Below are 24,576 nucleotides of genomic sequence, written 5' to 3' on the forward strand. Positions count from 1 at the left end.
ATGGGACAGATGCATACAAAGTAACAATTGCATTTGCCAGGCTTCGGCTTGGCTTTTGCTTGATTCCATATGCATAAAAATGAGCGAGCAAAAGCTTTTGCTAGTTAGCTCAAGCAATTGCTAACTGCCTACTAGCATTTGCTTCACGATTAAGCTATGATGAAAAGCGTATGCATAAGGCGAACATTTTGCTTTTGCGTTTAACCTTTTGCTTTGATTTTTTAAGCTCCACCAGAGCAGCTTGAGCGTTTGCTTGATAGAGAGTTTGCGTTTTATAACCATGTTTATACACCTGAGAGAGAACCCCCAAGGTGTACAGTAGCCTACACGTACATGTTTTCTTTCTAGTAAGTGCAAACTGAATGTCCATCATAGAAATTTATTAATTAAAAACAAGTTAAAGGAATAGTTTGGCACTATGTCTAAGGAAAATATGTTACAGGAGAGAAGCGGTATTTTGCATTGCCACACTTTTGCATTCGAGTCCACTTTTGTTCTGTGAGTCGTGTTCGCATCAGTGCAGCGTGACGTCGCTATTGTTCTAACCGCTAGTAATTGCTTTCTGTAGGCAAGAAAATTGTTTAAGCACAAGCAAAGGGTCATGCATACAAAATAAAGCAATTGCTAAGGCATGATCTTTTGCTTGGCTAGCAATTGCTTGTGCTTGAAGCAATTGCATTTTTTATGTATCTGACCCAATCACTATGTCACGCCATAGTCACAATAACAAACCAACTATATCAATATTCTTTTCCCAATATATAATATCGGTCGGTTATTTGTTTCGTGATGTGGCTCAACAATTAAACCAAACTTAAAGTTTTCTATGTGAACAAACCCCTGCTTTGGCATTGAGTCCAAGATAGAAATGGCCATGCTGGCGTTCATATTTCTTGTTATTCCGAAGTACTTTTTGATAATGTTCCCATCGTTATTGGTTACATAACAAAATAAAACCCTTTATACATAAACCAGAGAGACCGTTCATGGTGCCAGATATTGCGTTAAACCTACATAATCCAAATAAAGAATTATAACGCAAACAAACTAAATGAAATGTTATTCGATGTCATATTCATCATTCTAAATTCTAAATAAGCATTTCCGCAAATGATTGTAATGAAGAAGGGTAATCGAAAGACTCAGCTACTACTCCAGACACGTCTTAATCCAAACAGAATGCTTAGTATTGATGTCTATGAGGGATACGAATCTATCAGTCAAGGGCCAAAAATTGCAACCACCTCCCTTGATCACCTTTTTGTTGGTTGATAAAGAAATTAAATGAATAATGAACCAAACACACAGGACATCCTATTATGATCACGATTTTCCGTCATGATTTCGATTTGAAGTAATAATTTGTGTGTTCAGATTATCAAACTCTTCGACAGTTTGAATGGCAAAGTTATGTTTTTGGGGTTTCCTTTCGAAAGAAAAAGTGACAATAGATGATCATTATGCTCTACTTTCTCAACAAAAAACATACGCGATCCTATGCCGTGGAACCTTTGAAAATATAATTTATTTATCATGCTAATCACTCTACTTTTCAGAATCAATGATAGTATGAGTAAAGATTAACAAGTTCGTGCAATTATCATCAAAACCACATTGTTTCATGGGCTCATTAATCGCTCATCCTGGGGCCTTCGTTTTCGACCCCCATATACCAGTGTTCTCCAATACCACGTTCTGCATATGTACATCCTCAAGTCAATGGGGCCACTTAAACTCGAACCTCACTCAGTGACGTGGACGATGTATCGAGGATTCAAACAGATAAATTTGGAAACAGCTGCCTTTCTAGTGCAAGTATTGAGTGCGTGGGACTAATTCATGTCTAATCCCTTTTATTTATGATTTTGTATCTGAATCGGGAGTTCAGAGAATAACGTGTTCAAATTTAGGATTTGGGTTGCTAAACACCACTAGGATTTGTTGTTCTTTCTGACGCTGTCGTATCTTATTTTATGACTATTAAAATTCTATACACATTTTTACTTGAAAAGTCCTTTATTTTTCAATTTTAAGACCTCAAAAATATTCATAGTTTTATAGTCAATTGTTTCAATTATCGACTTGATGGTAAATACCCCTTTAAAAATGACAATTCTGACCTTGAATACACGAAAAGACGTTTTCCGGTTTATGAACAATTTTGCAATATCGATTTGAAAATATGAAGACCAATATTCAACACTAACCGATGACTAAAAAATATCTGACGTACAACGTAAAAACCTTGATGAGAAACAGTTGTGGACATCAATCGTTCTTCTTTTATTCTATTAATATAGGCCTATAAATGTAAAGGCCTGTAAATATCAGGGAAAAGAGCAAATTAAGTAGAAAGGTGGTATGACTTATCCTCGAAACTCATCAGTAACCCCCCAAAAAAAATAAAAGGGGGGGGGTAACCAAAAATTAAAGATATTGCGTCCCCGAAAAAAAATAACAAGCAAAAAAAAGGTCTTCACCGTAAAAAGGCGGGCACATCACTTTTTAAACGGCGTTTTTACATTACAGATTTTAATTTTGCTTCTCAATTTTGCTTCCCTGGATACCGCCAGTTACCTGATGTATCACTGTTTGTTTGCCCCGGTGAACGAGGGGCCATTAGATGTAGTCACAGAAACATTACGAAGGTAATGACATCTCATGCCATCACAATGTGTCCCTTGAGTTTAAATAATACGTCTGTTTTAATAAAAGGAAAACGATATATCATCAACTCCGGGCATGCCGAGTCAGAAAACTTCTTGAAGTTTTGCCAGTTGAAATAAAATGATGGAGTTCTTGCCAATTAATGTAGCCAATCAATTAAAAACAGACACTTGAATTCACCCTGTATTAAGATCATTAATAATTTGATAGATACGTTGTCAGTGCAAGACAGCAGAGTTAATTTGACATTTGGCTGTAGAAGCATGTGTCTTATTTTCTGGACAGTTTCGAAATCTTAAGAAGGAAGTAACTTCTTTGGCCTTGCAAGGTCTTTCCTTCGTTCATCCTTGTAATAGCATGTATAACAAGATCTAAGCAATTTCCTAAGATATCACAATAAAGAAAATTATAAAAATATTGGCGTTAGGGTCTATTTGCTTTTTATATACACGCTTACACTTCCCAACCTACCATATTAATGATTCAAATATTATTAAGGTGCTCATGTCACAATGCAACAATGTTCGATTTTTTATGTTTTTATATTAATCGTTATGCTTTTATCTCGATCTCTATCTATCCATCTATAAGTAGCTATATATCTGTAAATATATATCTGCTATATATCTGTAACCTTTTTCGCATTTTTCATTCGACGTTTCTTTAGTTTCCATCACATTAATTATCTTTCTCATCTTCACCTCTCTCTATTTGATCGTCATCCTCCTTTATTGCCATGATAACGCTCACTTAAACACATTATTGTATAAAACCTAGGGGTTTTTCCGTACCAAATTATTCCGAAAGCTAGAATCGAAACATGTTTTGCACAGTGAAAAGGAAATCCCCTGGAAACATTTCTCCGTCATTCATACTTTAGGGTGCAAGAAGGATTTCTATGATAAGCATCCAAGGTGAACTTGATAATTGAAATTTTAGTCAAATACTACCTGCATGAAATTTTCCGTCCAATGATTACGCATTTTATTTATGCTGTTGTTGATGATGTTAATATATTCTTCCCTCAATCACAAAATTCAAATTAAGTCAACTTCAAGCTACAGAATTAATGAAAATGGGAGACAAAAACTAGCACTTGTATCAATCATTCCAAGTTTATAGTATAAATAACGGAAATTTGTTTGAAAAAAGGGGGAAAAAAAAATCGGTTTTTTGGTGACCATAGTTTTGGGAGAACACTAAAACGCTTTTAAAAACACAGGGGGTACCTTTTACCTTGTTCGTCAAAATATTGATTACCTGCCGGTTTTTTATTTCTATTTCCATGAATCAGAATAATATAAGTTGAGCTTTACCTTCACTATCATTTGGTTGAATGTAAATATTAGTCATATAGAGTCACCTGATATTGATATTTCATCAAAGAATCAAAATTTAAAAAATGAATTATAATTCATGTTAGTCAATATGGTCAGAGAACAAAAAAAAAGAGATAGCTAGCTAGATAAAGAATATCATTTTTTATTAGTCATTCACTGGAAATGAAAATGATAATTTCCATCCTTAAACATTATGTTATCTTTGACATAGACATCAATGGAGTTGGTGCAGGTATTTGAGTATAGATGCTGCATTCATATACGACTAAATACAAATAATTTTAGTCTTCGAAACTGAGTTGTTGTTTTTTACCTAGATGATAAACGTTGGGTAATTTCAAGCTAAAATTATATTTTCATTAAGAACAACAAGCCTGGTAGTATAATCAGATAATCATGTGTATATATGACGCTTTAACATTTTTTTTTTGCTGAGTAAAATTATTGATAACGATCATTTTTTCGGATACTTTCTGAGCTTCATAAGAGGCCTGTCACACAATTTTGCATCTGCATTTTATATAGGCCTACCTAAAATCCAAAGAATCCTTACTGACAATAATAAAACTCGGATGTTACTGGCAGACCCGTAGACGGAAAAATATTTCGATTTGAATGATTAACGCTTCCACGTTCTTACTTAGATTCGAGTCGTCACAACAACAACCACTTACATGTACATCAAAGTTATAGGGATGGTAAGTGGCATGGAAGGATGATATTTTATAGCAACTGTGAAATCATGATAGTCACAGAGAGTGGACTTGGAAGTAGGGCTACCGTAGCACCCCTTTTTAAGGATTATTTTGGTATGGGTTTCAAGGAATGCAATATGATTAATATGAATTATTGGATCTAATTTAAAGCACATGGGATGAATCATTCTAATTATAATTCATATTCTATTTTTATTCCTCTCCTTCTGATTCTTCTTTCACATCCTTATTTACAAATCAATAAATAAAAGACGGAGAATGAGAGAGAAGGGGAAAAAAGGGGATGAGACTGTATTTTAATATATTATATATCCAGGGTTAATCCTGTTATACACATACAAGACATATTTCAATGTTATATGTTATCAATAAAATATTGATGAGATAAGTGACAGATAATAAGAGAACACAATGAATGCACAAATACAGAGGGAGGGGAGAAGGGTGAACTTTGATGGAGAAAGTAATGTTTCCATCAGAAACTGAGGGAGAGAAGACGTCCTGTGTGGGATGGTGAATTTGTATCATATGAGGCGTGTATGAAACCCTTGGCCAAATGGAGTGACTTTGCACATCATATCACTCGATCGGGTCACATTGAAATGTTGGGCTAAAACATTTGGGGAAATACAAGGGATTGAAATTGAATGTTTAGAAACGTGATGAATGTGAAGACTGACGCAAAAATATTATACTGGAGCGGAAAACAAAATAATCAGGAAACTGTGAAGCACAACAAAAAAACACAACATTTTCTCCTATTCAAATATCATAATGATAATCATCCATTTTAATATTTTTAAAGATGTACATGAGCTGAGAAATGAAGGAAAACAAAGGGTCACAAATTAAAAATCTGTAGTAACGTGACCTTTGGGATCCAATCATACCATGAATATATTAAAAAGAATGTACACCTCAAGATAATGTTAGATTCATTTCATTATTTGATAATGATGCGACAATGACGTTTATATATGATATACGCTTATCTCTTATCCATACCAGATTCCATAGAATACATTTGATTGAACGCATCTCTAACAAATTGGAGAAAAGTATACTGTTTAATTGCAACTGGGATAGTTTGGTAATGATCTTTAAGAAAATAATTTCAACTATATATAGTTATCTCAATAACACGCAGGATACACCAGCGGGATACTAGTACTTTAAGATTTTGATGCCTGATCTGTGATATACACTGCAGTCAATTACGTTTCATAAAGGACAGGACATTACAAACATGAATATATATTAAGTATTTGTGTTGTGAGATAATCTTAGGCCTACCTGCCGAGATTTTTTTTTTTGGGGGGGGCATCTATCTACAACATATTACTTTATCTAAATTAACATACTTGATCAAGCGTGAGCAGTTAAGATGAATTTGAAACAAAGATGAAAATTACATAACCCTGTCTAACTTTCTAATTTTTTATCATCGTAATATAGGTAAGTGTGCGTGTACGAAGGCTATATGTGAGGTTTACGACATTCATTTTCAGAATTCATATTACATAGCATAATAAGGTATCCTGTTAATATCTTTAGAAAATCAGCCACCAAAAGAGGGAAATCCTGAGACTTCTTGAAAAATTTGGCCCATGTCCAATCCCCTGTATGATGTCATAATATCTAGCCAGACATCACGAACTTCTGAAAATGGACGGATCAATAAATAGCACATACAATTTTGTTAGTCACCATTGGAATATTAACTGACAATTAGCCTGCTCACCACTAAAGTTTTTCATTCCTATAAGCTCTGGGCTTTGTTCCCTCATTTCAAGTAAGCAATGGGTTAATTTTTTGATGGATATAATTTTTGGTTTATACATCATACGAAATAGGGTTGATTTATTTTAGTAAATATTTCAATCCACATATTTGCGGTAGTATTGACATGGGTGATATCTAACCATAAGGTTAATTTGTCAACTTTTTTAATGCACATTAACAGGGAAAATTTCGAATTGTCACGATCTTTCATCCCATTTTCTCCTTCCGAAGAATAGTTTCATTACTGGTTATGCTTGTTATACCATTTGATTTCATTATTAGATCGTATATCATGTATACACCGTCATTTTACGTTATGACAGGACAAGCAACGCATTCTGCACAGCCCAACCACACAGCGTAGCGACTGGCATTGACAGTGTCGATTTGGATATTGCCAGGGATGTTTGGCAATAGACAAAAGTTTTCCAAGTTCAAGGCATATTCCTCTTGGAAGGAATCAACCGCCAAGAATAGCATGTGGTTAGTCTGACGCTTTTCCGGTGAGATAGGGTGCTATATGGATATATAGGTGAACTTAGGAAAGCATAACATAAACATTATTATCTTATAATCATTCACTTTGGGTAGTTATTGGGAGTAGTTCAGTTTTGACACAGGGCGGGTTGTCAAAGAAACTACTTGACACACTTCCAAGCAGATTTATTTATTCATCATAGGTTTTCTATGGTTGTTTTCTTTAAATCGTAAGGTGATTGCTTACAAGAAGTGGAACCAAACTATCCAAGGTCGTCTGAAAGTGGTGATGGGGTTTAAAAACAGAATAAACGGGAACAAAAATTGAAAATGTTGGATAGTTTTTGTGCTTGGCACATTTTCATTTTTCTAGGAGGCAAATGTTGACACACTCTACTTCCTACTTCCTTGTTCGACCGAAATGGTCAATGAGAACCAAGTTTTGGACAAAGAGACGACCAACCCACCCCGTCTCCTTGCAGATTCTCATGAGTGAAGATGATTTTTTTTTCTTGGTTAAAAATGAATGGGAAAATTATCCCCTTCCTTGATTAGCAATAAACTACTCTCCTCTCTAATTTTGTTGTCAATGTTCATGGGATAGGGGGTGCTTGCTTGACTTTTTAAAGTGTGCTCCATCCTTTTTGGAAATCCTTGATTTGCTACCGGAACCCCCCCCCCCCCCCCATAAAAAAGCAATAGTAGAAATGGGACAAAACAGGGCAATGAGATTAGCTCAGAAATGTCAATGCTAGTCATTAGGTTGTTCCCACCGATTTCTAAGGAAAGAATTACTTCTATGATTATTATGTAATGTTTGTTAACGTCTTGAAAGTAACTAAGCAATATGTATTTATAGTCTTATTTTTCAGGCATCAGTTCATTCGAATTATTTGGGAATTTTTTAATCCCTTCTTGTGCATGTTGTTGAATAATTGTTGAAGGATGTAATCTAAAATGCATTGGTTGAACATCGTACGAGCATGTTTCCTAACATCACATGCTTTTGCCCTGGGATGTTGACTTCATGACCTACACTCTAAATTTCAAAAGAGCTAATCTGATCCATATGCACATTCCTTTCAGAGTGAGACGAGGGCCAGTCATTTTGGAATGGGATTTACCTCTTTTGAGAGTGCATTGTAGTTCCTTTTGGATTGAACATTGTCTATTTTTAGACATTTGCATTCCAAAAAGGATAATTTCACTCTCAAAAGATGTAAATCCTACTCCAAAACGAATGGTCCCTCGTCTTACTCTGAGAGGAATGTGATTAGAGACCAGATTAGCTCTTTTGAAATTTAGAGTGTAATTTCAATGGAAGATAACATGTTTGAATGTACATTGAATTGCAATGTATTACGCTGTATGAAATTAAAAAAATTGACGGAATACAAGACATCGACTGTTTTCAAGTATGCTTTGAGATCTCGTTTATCCATGTAAGGTTTATTTTTGCATTGAGTGTTCAATTGCACTACATAGTTTTCTCAAAACTAATCCGTTTTACATTCAGGGGCTATATACAAACACAACGATGACTTTTAGATCATCAAAATCGATTTATTGAAAAATTCTTTCAAACTGAAAATCTTGCTTCGGCAAAGAAAAAAAAGTGATTTGAAAGAAACGGGACGATTTGACAGATTTATATGATGGGGAAAACTTGAAATTTTACTTTTGTCTTAAGTTTTTCTGGTCATAACTTGAAGAATAATACACTGTTTCAATGAAGTCTAGAAAAGAAATTTGTTGATCTGAGGTAAATGCATGAAATCACCGCTGTCTCTCTCAGTTAACTCCATTGCAGGCGTCAAAGCATTACACGGAATCGTGCCAAGTAACAGAATGATTGACCGAACTTTGAGCTTCCAAAATACATCCTTAAAAGTAAGAACTACACTATAATGATTGCATTTCTGATACAGTTCAGAGAATGCACAGGTAAATCCTATTACTTCATAGTGTCTCTAGGGCAACGGGTAATCTTGAACAATTCTATGTCAATTGGCCGATGGATGAGCCATTTGACCGAATGCCAAGATAAAAAGCAATTGTGGGAAGTTTTGTTCCGTACCTTCACTCTCAAGGGGTAAACACTCCATACATGTTATGATATTTATAGGATATGTAGGTCAACTTTGGCGGGAAATCCCAGCAGTGCTCTGTCGTCTGACCGGTGAGCTTAGCTAGGAGACAGAGATGAAAGAAAGGGATTTCTTGAACAAGATCTTGACAACTTATCAGTCTCGAAAAAGCAGCTTTGCATATCTCTATAAAAATACACCCCAGAAGATCAATAGTTCGTTCAACTTGAGATGAAAGTAAGTGGATGATTTCCATGATTGGAGATATGATTTTGTAGGTAGCGAGACTTCTTATTACTCTGCTATAATGAAATGTTCCCTTTTTAGCCCTGAATATCAAAGATTGACAATATGTCATTTCGTTGTATCATTCAGTCATGTAGCAAAGATTATCTCCATTGTGTTGTTGGATGAATAGATATCGTACAAGATTTTTTTTTGTAACAAGTATAAGTAAATTCAAACTATACATCATATTTACAGCTTTGATAAAGCCAAAGAATAAGGATTAAAAAATGAAGATGTAGACCGTTCCGAGGTTACACCCATCTTGTGTAAGAACATAACTGTGCTATTTAGAAAGCACCATTGATGAAAAAAATATTGAGTTACAGAAATGAAGTTAGATATTCACATATAAATGTAAAACATCTTTTTTCGTCAACACCTTACGAAAATAAAGAAAAATATTAAACCAATCTCGTATACGAGTAATATCTAACAGATAGCTATATATGAGGACTCCAAATCCATAGGCTTATATTGATTGAAGATTTCTAAATTTGTAATAACTTCGATTGAGGGACATCTGGATGAAGTTTACATCAATCATTATCAAACAGGTTGCCAACCTCAAGTGCATGGCGATTAAAAAACTTGAGAGATAGCGAGACGGTAGCGCAAGATCCTTTGGATGATACGTGAGATTAACGAGGATTTTGTTGCTCAAAAGACGATGCGCTATATTTATGTTCCTGATTTCAAACACTATCAAAACAGAACTTAAAACTTGAGAAAATGATTGACAGATGGTTTTACCAAATGTAGTTTTAGTTTTTACTTATCTGGCGATTTTGCAAATAACTTTTTAAAAATGTCTTAAATATGTAATAACGGTAGTCCTTGAGAATAAAAAAACGAGATTCGACACGGTTTGGTATACATATAGGTGTTCTAGACAACATCATGAATCTGTAGAATATGTTAGAGTAATCAGAGATTGTGTTTAATAAATAAAACACTATAAATGTTATTAACTCAACTTTGAAGATGTATACCTACCACGTCAGTGGGGCACTTAAACGAATTTCTAGTTGAAAGCAACTAGATTCTGGTCAAACTGATAAACTTTACTAATCAAATGACAACGTTCTTTTCATTTTTGACAATTATTTGTTTAATAGAAAGGCATTAGAGCATATTGTCAAGAGTATAGTTCACGTAGTCACGTGTAACATGAATAGTCATTGTGATGTTCTAGCATGCACGTTACGATGACCTATGTGATGTCCATGGCATTATATAGGAACAATTGGACTATGTATCCTTGCTTATCCATCTTCACTCCCAACACCCCGTTTCCTTCTCCTTCTTCTTGGTTATTTCCTCAGCTATTCTGAGTATGACCATACCGTCCAGCCCTAGCTTCGGGCTAGAGTGAAGACGATATGATATTTCTTCTGGTAAGGAACCTCATTGAATTTGGGGTATATAAGCAATTATTTTATTTTTTAAGTGAAATACAAATACCCCTAAAATGCAAGAAAATATAATTTCATTTACAAATCCTTGTATTTTCATGAGATGGTGCTCAAAAATTGTGATGCAAGAAGTTATTCTGATAAACATTCAAATAAGTGGGAATGTGGTTAACAAACATTATGAAGAGATGAACAATACCTCCTTTATATCTACCCCTCCCCCAGCATTCTCATTCTCTCTCTCTCTTTCTCTTTCGCCCACGCCTTCTCTCTCTTCTTTCTATCTTTCTCTCCTTTCCATTTCAACCAGCTACTTCACAACAATATACTAATCAATAATAAGTGTGTAAGAACTATTTCCAGTTTCAGAAGTCCTTCATTTTATCTGGGGGTATTCAAATTCTAATTCCTTAACAACCATGCGGCTAAACATCAAACCGAAGACTAAAGAGATAAAAAGAATTATGGAAAATACTCAGTATTTAAGCATAAAACTACTCAAAGTAATAGTAAAAACAATACATGGCATCTTAAGCATCCAGAAGCTCAAAACATTTTCCTTTTAAATTTAAGTTTTAAGAATTTTATTATCAAATCTATAAAAAAAATCATATTTCATTGGAAAATACAAACAGCAAAACATTTGAAGATCTTATATGAGTCCATATTTACTTAAAATTTACATGCTATAATGTATTTTGGAGAGTTATACAATTACCAGCATGATAATACTTTTTGGCAATTGTGACACAATATATGGCATATAATATAAATTATGAATAACATAAATATTTGGGGCAAGAGTGATTGCACCCAAGTTGTCAAAAAAAGCCTGCAATATCTCTCAATGAAAATCCATCAATTCTACTGTATTCACAAGTAAATGTAACTTGAAATGAATGAAATATGAATTAGCCATGCACTGAAAGTGGCAATGGTTTCCCAGGTATGTACACACAATTACAAAGAAAGAATAATCTGTGTGGACACACTTTGGAGGTTATACTAATTACAAATCCACCTATCATATAGGCAAGTTCACAATACAATTATACATTCAGAAAAAATATTGCTCCTTTTAACAAAACTAGTAAAAATATTTTCAATATTGAGATACAACTTTTCTTAAATGTATACAGCTCGCATTTACAAAGAAAGAAAGTATAATCTGTGTGGACACCCTTTACAGATTATTCTGATTACAAATCCACCCATCATATAGGCAAGTTTGCAATACAATTATACACTCAGAACAAAATATTGCCCCTGTTGATAAAATCAGTCCAAAAATGTATACAGGTAGCAAGTAATTCTGACTCAGCAATATATATCACAGCATTTGTAAATAAACACTTTAATTAATAATTCTATGTAAATTCAACAAAATATATCAAATTTCATTGTCCAATTTACAATTACTACTTATGGAAATAGTTCTTGTGCATGTACGATTGATAAAAGGATTAATCAAAATACAAAAATATAAAGCCTCCTTTTTAGTACAAATATTCTCAACAATGAAGAGTCATATATTTTTATATATTTCTTGGTTGAAAAATGTCCAACACGTTATATAAAGATACATGATCTCGCATGAATCCTGAGATTTTCTTCTGCAGTATTCTACAATTTTCTATACAAACGGAAGACACGTGTTTTTTTTAAGGTACATAAAATCCCAAGACCAAAATTGAAAAAAAATCCCATATGTATGACAAAGACATCAACAATAAGTTTAATAAAGACAGTATATTATTGCACACCAGTTCAAAGAACTATCAGCACTTTACAGCTCTTTGGTTTTTAGTTGATGCAAAATATCACCAATATTTATTCTGGGGTCTATTTCTTTCTCCTCCCTCCCCTCTTTCCCTCTCACTTTTTACAAAAAGAGCTCTAATTCTTTCTTCCCTCACCCTCTCGTAATCATTGTTGTTTTTTTGTAGAAGCATCCGTATAAACTAATACAGGTAATTGATCTGTTTAATTAAGCATGTTAGATTAAAATAAATCATGAATGATAATATACTTTTTTCATGAATGAAAAGAAATTATCCAACAACTTTAAATTTCGACTACTCACAGAAAATAAGGATGATTTATAACTGGTTAAGACATAACTGATTCAAAGGTGTATAAATAGCCATTAGTTCAATAAATTGTGACCAATTTCTCATTGGCATGTGTCTCGTCTCCATATCTGACCTGTTTGTATCATTAATTATGCATAACAAAACAGAAAAAATTACAAATCTGAGATTTTGCATGACATGTGTAATGTGTTGTAAATGCATGTTTCTAGATTTTCTGTTACCCATCTTGCCCATTTATTGAAATAATTATGAAAAATACTGACAGGAAATTCCATTGCCATTATTAGAGTTATGAACGTTTTTTTATTCATCTTGCCCTTATTTCATAATTGGATGAAAGGATGACTCTACAATATGTGCTCTCTTAATTCAACAGGTTTCTAAATATATTCATGATAAAGAGGTATTTAACCATGGTGACAGAATTACCAGTAAATCAAAATCATTATCACAGCTCCCATATTTCTTTTGAAATCAAACCCACATTATACCTACACTGATTGTTATGGCAAGATTAATTCACAATGATCTTTATTCTCCCTTTCATCCAAGGATTTGGGTATTCTGAACTATCACTTTCAATTTATTTCTTTGAATAGGAAAGGAGTTAGCGAGTTAATATTGTTTCTCTTATGTATGTCCTTCATGATCTTAAATCAGTTAATATTGCATACATAGTGATTGCCTAATATAATTTGCTAATCATGATGTTTAATTATGTTAACACAGATTGAGAGTGCTAGTTTTTATTACATGTATATATGCGTGCTTCAATGTTTTAAACTTGAGTAAAATCATGATTTAAAAAGAATATCAAAAAATAAAAATGAAAATGAATATTTACTTTTAAACCTCTTTTATGGAATTATTCAAATTTACAAAATACTACGCTCAAAACATAAGTACTATAAAATAATCACACGCAGAAATCACAGAAAAAAATTATAGGAACTAATAAAATCATGTATGTCATTTGAGGTAAAAAATAATGGAAAAATAATTTACTATATAATCATATTTCAAACAATTCTCAAAGTCTATATAGCATTGAATTTCAAACTCTATCACAATAATTAGAATGAAATGCATTTCATTTATCTTTAGAAACAGCAGGTATATGCATATCAAATTCATGATGGCATTTACATTTTACTCACACATGTTACTGCATCTTGATTGCATCTTGACATGAAAATTGCAACAATGAAAAAAATAAATTAATATTTCTTGAATCAAAATAAAAATATACCCCTTCCTCACGTTGCAAGTACACATTACTTTGAGCTACTATACATGCACATTGTATTTTCTTTCAGAAATAACACAGATTGATAAAGCATATAACCAAAGATACAACAAGGGCATGATCAGACAGTACAAAGAGCACACAATGAAACGCTTGAGAAGAGCGCCCTATAGCGTTGATTAAGTTACAACCTATTTTTTACCTTTGCGTATCGTGATATGGTTGTGTACAAAACATAGGAGAGAAATGGTGGAGGGGTAAAGGAATAGACGATTTTTACATTTTAAGATTTTTTTCCTTCAAATTATTTTATCTTGAATTAGAAACGAATATATTTCAGAGGTTTCGGGGTAATAAAAGGTGGAATTATTCCCATTCGCTGCCCTTGAGCCCTCACCAAAATCCCCTCTCTCATTTTCCCCATATGTTTTATACACAGCAGCGTGCCGATGTGCGATGGTTTACTTACTCAACGCTAGTGGGCGCCCTTCCCCATGAGCATTCAGAATTTCCCATTGAAGTATCTTTGATATAACACATTTTTATCTGGTACCATTTCTGATGGATTAAATTAAGATTAGCTGATCTGTATCTACATAGAGTGAATGGACACTAATCTGAAATGAAATCCTTTTGCTCTAAATTGATTTTTCATCAATTCTAGACTAATGTGATGCAAATATATAGGGCTAAAAATACAATAAACATGTATGCATAAGCACTATAAACTTCTCAGCGTGAAATAAACTTGTGTAAATAAATATTGAACTATAATAGAGTGTTCACTCTAAAGTTATTTGCACAATCTCTGGCAGTGAATAAAAAACGAGTCAAGTATGTAGAGAGGTGGTGTTGGTGTTTGGGTTAACCTGGCACCAGCCATTACACTAGACCTGAAATAAAGCTAGTGTTGATGTTTGGATTAAAATAGCGCCAAACATAAAATTGGAGCTGAAATAAAGCTAGTGCTAGAATTTGATTGACTTGATTAGGTGTTGGGCTTGCAATCACATATCATCTTTTATCAACACAAACATCAATACCAAAATTTACCCTGGGTAGGGGCACTTTGAGAGGGGCGTAGCCACCCCAGCAATCTGGAACTTAGCAGTCAGGACATTGGAAGGGGCCCTGACTTTCTGCCCAGGTTGCTGCCCGCCTACAAAGACATCAATAGTGCAAGGCTCGAGGAACCAGTGGTCAGTATACACGGCCATGACACGAGGGACAATCTTGAACTCAAGGGAGACACTTTTCCCGGGGGCTAGCTCTTCTCGGGTAAAGTCAACAAGTTGTCGTATTGGCATCTTGGTGCTGATATTCTGCCAGCTGATATAGACTTGTGTTACCTGTTTAGGAAGATGGAGGCATAGACAGGTCTGAGATATAAAGATTGAAAAGCAAAAGCAAATCGTGACAATATTTCTTCTCTGCTAATGAAACAAAATATTAACAACATAACAAGAATAATGTAGATAGAGGGTGCTAAATATGATCAAAGTTCAAATTCAACAACAAATTCTGATGATGAATATTCATATTACACTCTATGCAGATCTGCAAGCTTTGAAAGTTACAAGAAGTATTCCAATACAATGTATTGCATTATATTTTCACCAAAATCAGAGGTATAGACTATAATAATACACTACTTATAATCTCCTTGTAATGGCACTGCCATTATAAGGTGGACACGAATACATAAAAGCCAACAAAAAGGGTTGCCTTTCATGGCCTGGTGATGCACCTGCATGTATTGAAAAGGATACCAAAATAATTATTGCCCAGATCAAGAGGGGTGGGGTTAACTTTCAACATCAAAAATTTTCAGGCATAATTAAGTTGGGAAATGAGAATGAATTAGTATTGGTGTTTACTTTGATATGACAGTGCCCCATCTAACTTTCCCAACCCATCCTCCTACTGGGCTTCTCCCACCTCCTTCCCCTCTGATTGCATTTCTCCTATTACAGGGGCCTGGTCTGATTGCTAACAATCATGTAGACCAATTGATCTATCTTGTACAGATGTTATGATCAGGCCTGACATGCAAACACCCAAAATAGCCCTCAGGAACAGGCCTACTACAAAAAGAAAATTACATCAGAAACATCTGTAAGTGCATACGGATACGACACTGAAACCCTCGATAGCAGATCATTGTCAATTTTAAGCTTAAAAGATGAGAGAGGGGGAAGGGTATGAGATAATTATATTATATTGGATGGCTCAGAATGGAATACAAGAAATATTCCAAGAGTTTGGAAAAATATTCCATGAATCGCAGATGAGTGGAATATTGACCCTAACGAGTGGAATATTTCTGGTATTTCATGAAATAAAGCCATCCAATATAATTATTATCATCTTTACAACCCCCCCCCCCAAAAAAAAGGGAGAAATTTGATTTAACAAGTTTATCACTTATCACATTATGGCATCATCACTTTATGATCAATTTTGGTCATTGACTTGCGACTTACATGTAGTTCATTATGACGCCACTGAGCGTAATTGTGATCTATGCCCATTGCATCGCTTTCATTGTTGAACGCGTTGTTTATTTCACACATTTGCGGATGCGCACTAGACTATTGAATATGGTCTCATACTCAACGGTAAATTTTGTACACGAGCCTATGGGATTTCGGTCATGTTAGGGATATACTCTAATACTGTACAGGCAATTGATGCAGACCAAAATACGCGTTTTTAATGTATGGCTAAAACGCTCTATATAGATGATAATAAGGAATCCATAAGCCTGAAAAAGAATTAAAATGCTGTACACATATCTGGGTGCTTTGAAGTGATGTCATTACATAATCAGTTCTAAAATCTAAACATTACACACACAAGTTTTCCCTTAAATAAAAATGGGGTAACTGTCAACTAGTAGATTTGAGCCAAATAACTTACTGGAAGTTTTTATAAACTTACTGACTAATGTCTGTGTCATAACAAAATCTCATATGTCAAGTCAAAAATGAAGAACCACATAGTATTAAAAGGCAAATTCATTCAAAGAATCTTTTCTTGTGAATGGTCTGTGGTTGCTAATCATTAATTGCTAGATTCCGTTATACCTTCTCACACACTTCTTGTGATAAGGTCGATTGACAGAGTATTAGAGAAACTTCTGATGTTAAGAGAGCGTATATTTTGCTATATTCATCCAGATTATTGGGGAATTTTTTTTTTACCAGTGGTCATTTGCATGAACATTACAGGCAACTTTAAAATATGTTTGAGTATGCATATATTAAAATAAATGGCAAAACTCTAGATTTTACTATGGTATAGATTTCAGGCATTTGATAGATTGCATTTTTATTCAGAAAATGGTAAGTAAGCGATCAAACACTTCTGCTTTGCTCAGATTTGTTGTTGTTGCAAAGATATGGCCATTGTGACCAAGGAGGAATTATCTTTTTGTTTTATGTTAATCATAAATATACAATGATTTTATAACCTGTGTTTGGGAAACCTAAAGAGGATAAAAAGAAAAGAAAAAGGCATGAGAAAGAGGGTTAGAGAGAGGTTTGCTGGAAAAGATAAAGAGACTGGGGTATTGGGAAAAGGGTGAAAAAATGGTTAGAAAAAAAATAGAAAAAATAATAGAAAATAGACTTAAATCCTATTCTGACAAGATTAGCATGAAAAATCATTTAAATGTTAAATCAGCAGACGATTGTTATCAGAGATAGTAACCTAATGACAACTGCCAGACTGGAGTGAGTAATTTATACTCGTGTATAGTGAGAAACATTATGAACTCTGAGTCATTAAGAATAACATAATGTAGCTGTTGCATTACGTTTTGCTTTGTCCAGAACAAATACTGATGAATAATAGGCAAATAATGAAACATGAATCATCACTATAATGAACAACATATAATGTAGCTGAGGCATGAGGTTTTGCTTTTCTACACAAACATTAACAGCTGCATGTAACTGGATAATTAGGAGATATCATGAGAACGATATTTTAGATTCCATAAAGCAATTGACACATTGTACCAGTAGAGTTCAGAAAGTACAAGCACTGTTTAAGTAATGAAACATGTTTTATTTTTATGTTCAAATTTGCTGATCACCACTTGCATTTAGTTAAATGAGAGTAGAGTAAGCCTACTTTAAATGGAAAGTCTTAAGTTAAAAAAGAAAGAATAAAAGACTTAAGGAATGAGACTAATAGATAGAAACCTAGGAACCAAGTGTTGAAGAACTAAATGGTAGATATGACACTTAGAGAGAAAGTAAAACATATTTTGTAGGTGACAAAATAGAGAGTGTAATGCCAACATATCTCGTAAAGAAGGGGAAACCCATAATGTCATCAAAAGGGTCTCGTCCCCCCGCCTATAATTGAAGTTCGAACTCTGAGCCATCAACACCCATTAATATCAAAACGAGGGTATTCCCTAGGGTCTATTAGTCAGGGCTGAATCATGATATCTATTCTCTGTTTCTAAGCAATGTGTACAGACAATCACCATTGCTTTGATCCTATATTCCAAAAATCCCTGCAAAACACTGATTGATTTTGTGAGTATCATGACGATGCGTAGGTATATAGACAAGATCCTTTGAGAATGGGGTTTGATCACAAAATATATCCGAGAGTATCGTTTTAATTTCCTCTGAATGTATTTTAAATTCAACTGGTTATTTACAGAGGACAGTCCATTCTTGAAAATTGTGAAAATGACATAAATGCAGATATTTATTGTGTCATGTAGCTATGCTATTTCTATTAAACAGAAAACATTAATGTTCACTCTTTCAAAAATGAAACTGATGCCCAGTGCCAAGTGTACTATCATTCCCCTCCTATTAAACAGAGGGAACACCAGAGGTCCTCTTGCCCCCCTCCCATTCCTCAAAACCTCAAAACTACATCACCATCTACTATTACCCCTGAGTTCATGATACCCAGTACATTCATTCCCATAAAGCAGCAGCATACAAAGCATGTATATCACTTTCAGTACCCAACATTGCCCCACTCCCCCTCCAAACCATATCACCATCTACTATTACCCCTGAGGCCTTATTCATGTTACCCTGTACATTATCATCCCCATAAAATAGCTGCATATACCAATTTCAGTACCCAACATTAGCCCCCTCCCCCTCCAAACCACATCACCATCTACTATTACCCCTGAGGCCCTATTCATGTTACCCTGTACATTATCATCCCCATAAAATAGCAGCATATACCAATTTCAGTACCCAACATTGCCCCCCTCCCCCTCCAAACCACATCACCATCTACTATTACCCCTGAGGCCCTATTCATGTTACCCTGTATATTATCATCCCCATAAAATAGCGGCATATACCAATTTCAGTACCCAACATTGCCCCTCTCCCCCTCCAAACCACATCACCATCTACTATTACCCCTGTGGCCCTATACATGTTACCCTGTACATTATCATCCCCATCAAATAGCAGCATATACCAATTTCAGTACCCAACATTGCCCCCCTCGCCCTCCAAACCATATCACCATCTGCTATTACCCCTGAGGCCCTATTCATGTTACCCTGTATATTATCATCCCCATAAAATAGCTGCATATACCAATTTCAGTACCCAACATTGCCCCCCTCCCCCTCCAAACCACATCATCATCTACTATTACCCCTAAGGCCCAGTTCATGTTACCCAATACATTATCATCCCAATTAGAGAGCAGTATATTTATGGACTATGTTTAATCCCCATGTGGTTGTGTGGGAGCATATGGATAGATTAAAAAACACTTAATAAATAGAGCAGTCAAAATTAAAAGGGACTAATGGAGCTTGAAAAGTGATTAGGATCAAAATGGGTACAATTTGGTGAGTGATGAGGGGTGATTCAATAACTAAATGTTTCCTGATTTCCTTTTTTCCAACTTCAGTCCTCCATGTGACTGATTATGCATCTGAAATGGCTAAATAAAGAGCTAAATTTGGTTAATGGAACATTTTTGCTTGGGTACTGCCTGTATTACATGTAGTTGACATTGTTCATTTAATTAGTTAGGTAACAATAATGGTACCCAAAAAATTGAATAATCTTTAAAGGACCAAATCTGAATCACAACTTTTTGATATATTTAAAATCTAATTATGGAAAATAAGCCTTTGAATCTGTAAACCTTGTAATATATGCATTAAGAATAATCCTCAAAGTTTGATCGAATTTACTTCTAATTCTGACATCAAGTAAGAAGATAATTCTAAAATACATTTCAATAGATTTCAAGATAAATAGTATGTACAGCATAAAATGCAATTATTGGCAAAGCTACACTGAGAGTTGAAATACACCATAATTTTTACATGACAAACATATATATAAAAAATTATAAAGCGCGATCATGTGGAAAATCTTGGATTAACTAGGAAAGAGAGAGAGCGAGCACAGAGAGATCATCCTTCTAACCTAAAATGGCAAGGCCGCAACTTTCTATGAAAAGCTCTACACTTCCTCACAGGATATAACCCATACTTCTGCTTCAGACACACCAAGGAAAGGTATCCCATGGACTAACCTTCTTATACCATGCCCTCTAGTGAGTCATATAAGGTAGAGTCTAACCCTTAACAGAATGTCCATGAGACCGAGGGCTGGTGAGACTCATTTTCTCCCAATTTTCCCGTACATTTTGGTTCTTTCCTTTGAGAATTCTAAGGAAGGGTTTAATGGGCAAACCATAAGCAAGAAGATGCCATAACTATGACATTGATGTACAGCTTGGGCGGCATGGGGATGTTCGGTCTCATGGACTTCAATCACACTGGTACGGTGGTCTTGTAGAACTATGGATAAAAAAGATCAGTTTCCCCAATCTTGCAGAGGTGAGGCAAAAGGCTTGACAAATTAAAGATATTAATTTCTACTTGCCACTCTCCATCCGAGTGTTTATATAGGTATAAGTAAGAAGGAATTTGATAAATCCTCTAAGCAGGAATAATCACAAAGGTATGATTTTCCAAAGAAAGAGAGTTCAAGGAATAGTATATTTAAAATTGTTTTATAAGGGATCTGCTGAATTACTGAATATTTAAGGTACATGTATCAAATAGTATTACCTTTGTGTTACTGTATTAGGGTAAAGTTCTAAATTTGTCTTTGAGCTTGAGGCCTGAACTTTTCACACTGCTTCTACATTGTAACAGCTAGACACTGGGGGTCATGTCTCTGAACGGATACTATAATTTTATACAAACATTGATTAGTGGCCTATGGGGGAAGGAGAAAAGGGACCTTGGGGTTTACCTCGATCAGCCAAGGCATCCTGTCTGTGCAGGCAGATATTTGTTATCATTAACCCTTTCCACGCGTACTTCGCACCAATGCACACTCGGTGCCGTGCGAACTTCGCATTTCACACTCGCCAAACAATGCATTGTTTCCCTCCCTGAAAATAATTCAGTACAGATGGGTTCATGGTCCAGCGCACAAAGAGTTAATTATTATTTGGAAATTTCCTCAGGGTGCTTTGAAACTGGGAGAGGAATTATTGTGGGAAACTTTAAACTGATGTACATTTTGAGAAATTTATGCAAATATAAAATCATATTTGAAGTTTCTTTCATGTGACTTTACAATCTTATTTGTCTCTCTTTCTTTATTCTGGCATTTGGAAGCTGATTTTTGCTGGGCCTTTCCAAAAAAAAAAAAAATGAATATTTTTTTATGAGGTACACCATTACCCTATTATTATTAGCAATGAACAATGGAACTAAATTATAAATTCTTGTTACAATGTCACAACCAGTACAATTTGAATATTTAGGTATGAATATCAATGATTGATCCAGGAATATGAGGATAATTTGAATATTATAGAAGGATCCATGGTTAGGTGGTCTTCTATTAGTATGTGGCATTCCTTGAATCCATATCAGCCACCTTGCATTTGTTACTAGGTCAGGCTCACCAACAAGTTGGATATTCACCCCAATCATCAAGACGATACATCTTCTGTATCATGAAGTTCCTAAGGTGTGTCCACAAACAGGAGTTTCATGCTACCCTTCAAACACAAGAACATCACCCTGTAGATATAGGATTGTGTAGGTCTCAGGTTACTCATAGTGGGGTGACTTTCCTGCAACAAGGTGTACGCATTTGTTCTGGGGTGACAATAAGTCAGGTCTTTCAGTTCTACAGTTATCAAACCTTATCACCATATCATCCAGAAATAGGAGTGTGTTATTGTTAGATAGGGTGTGGATACAGTATCTATTAATATATTTACAATTACTTCTAAAGGAAATCTTTAGGGCTATTTGGATTATCTTGTAAGCCATACAGTAGAGATAGGCAAATACATTTACACGTCATGATAATCGGTGAGTCAGATACAGCATATAGTGCTCAAAACAATGACAGAATCTTTATTTGATATCAGGAAGCCGCGTAACCTCTGACAAAAGTCCTCACTCTTTGTTGCAATTTGTATGACTTAATAGGTATATTCTTTAATTTCATCATGCCTATATAATGGATAAACAGACAACAAAGTGGTGGGACATTAGGCCTCTGCATTCTGGATCATAATGTCCAAGGCAAAAGTATTTCAATAAAAATATGCCCATCCACAGAAAGATTCCAAGAAAAAATTGCAATCTGAGTCATAAATGTCCAAGGCAAAAGTATTTTCAATGCAGATTCTCAGAAAGATTACAAGAAAAATTTGATTGATGAAAGTGGCTGATAAGAACATAGCAAGGAAATAGTAGTTTGACACAACCCATGCAATATGATGATAATTCATAGCATTTGTGAGGTGCCGATTATCTTGTTGCCTATTTAACGACAAACTATATATAGTGTAGAGTAGGCCAAGAAAGAGAAAAAAAGACCACAAGAAATGATCAGAAAATTATGGCATTACAGTAAAAATTTTGATGAAATGGGATAAAAGACAGAGAGAAAAGTTATCCCTTTAATCCTTCATGCTGTTTGGTGACTCAACATGAAATGATTCTTACATTTTCCCTCTATAGATGCAAGTTTCACAAGATTGGCATGGTATTAACCTTCACCTAGTATTTGACAGCTCATCAAGACAAAGAGGTGAAGGTCAATACAAAATAGTCATGGGATCCCCTTAATCTCCTCTTTATCATTTTCATTTTCTTTTATATGTATGATATTCAGTTGCTTTGCATTACATTATACATACACTTGATTGAATTTTTTTTCTTCTGCTATTCTTTTGATTTTTATGTACATGTATTTGTTCATTCATTCAATTTGTCTTGAATAATTATAGTAGTGTCATCAGAATATGTAGGTACAATTATCATTGTTCTGATTTCTTTAAATCTTTACCATTAATTTACACCCACCCCATTCTCTCCCTTTCTTCTCTCACTGCAAGAACAACATTGATATGTTCAGCTGGATCTCTTAAGATTTCAAATTTCTTTCTCAACATTCTGGACTTTGTAACATTAAGCTTTATAGCGATTAATCATGGGACTGATTTGTATAATTGATTGCATTGATTATTGTGTATGATCAATTGTCAAATAAGCCCCAAGTCAATCGTTCAGATTTATGATACAGGGGGGCCCTGTGGTTGTCACATTTCCTGAATCATACCACTGAACCATTGTACTTTCACATCAAATGATATGGAAAGCAGAGACTGGATGGGGGTTGAAGACAAAGGGGGTAAGACAGGAAAAGGGTGTGTGCAAGTGAGAATGATATCAACACACAGTAATATTGAGTAACAGGTAGAGATGATTGAAAGAAAGACAAAATAGGACAGGTGGAAAGAAGGAAGTAATCAAAGGGGAGAGAGAGAGAGTGCAAGGGGAAGAGAGGAGATAAAGAGCAAAATACATAAAAATATTAAAAAGTACTAAAGCTCGAAATGCAAGTGAAAAGACAAATCAAAGTGATTGTAAGAAAGAGAGACAGCCACAGACAGAAACACAAGGAAACATGGAAAAATCAAAATAAAGAGAGATCGATGTGGTAATAGGGAGAGAAAAAAATAGCAATAGAGTGAGGAAAGAGAAAAAAAGGGAAAAGAGCAGAAAGGGAGGGCTTTAAAAAAAGAGAGGGGAAACAAAAGAAAAGGAGAGAACTATTAAAGACCAAACAGAAAGAAAGAGGCAATTAAGGAAAGATAAGGAGAAAGAGAAAGATAAATAAAACATCTTCATATAGCTACAATACATGTAAGTATAGGAAAACAAAAGACATTTCATACATAAATATTGACAAAGAGAGTCAAGACATAATTATAAAGTACAAATGGACATCAGCTCAGCCTCCTCCCACAGATGTCATGCAGGTAGAGACAACAGAGCATCCATCACCATGGCAATGCTAGGAAACACTGAGGAAATCAGGATGTTCTCAAAGGCAAGATTCCTCTAGCAGACTGTACCATATATCCAAACTTCTTCTAAAGCATGTCCAAGACATGATGTGATTATAGG

Source organism: Lytechinus pictus, chromosome 5 (genome assembly GCF_037042905.1).
Source record: "Lytechinus pictus isolate F3 Inbred chromosome 5, Lp3.0, whole genome shotgun sequence".
In the NCBI taxonomy this organism is placed as follows: domain Eukaryota; kingdom Metazoa; phylum Echinodermata; class Echinoidea; order Temnopleuroida; family Toxopneustidae; genus Lytechinus; species Lytechinus pictus.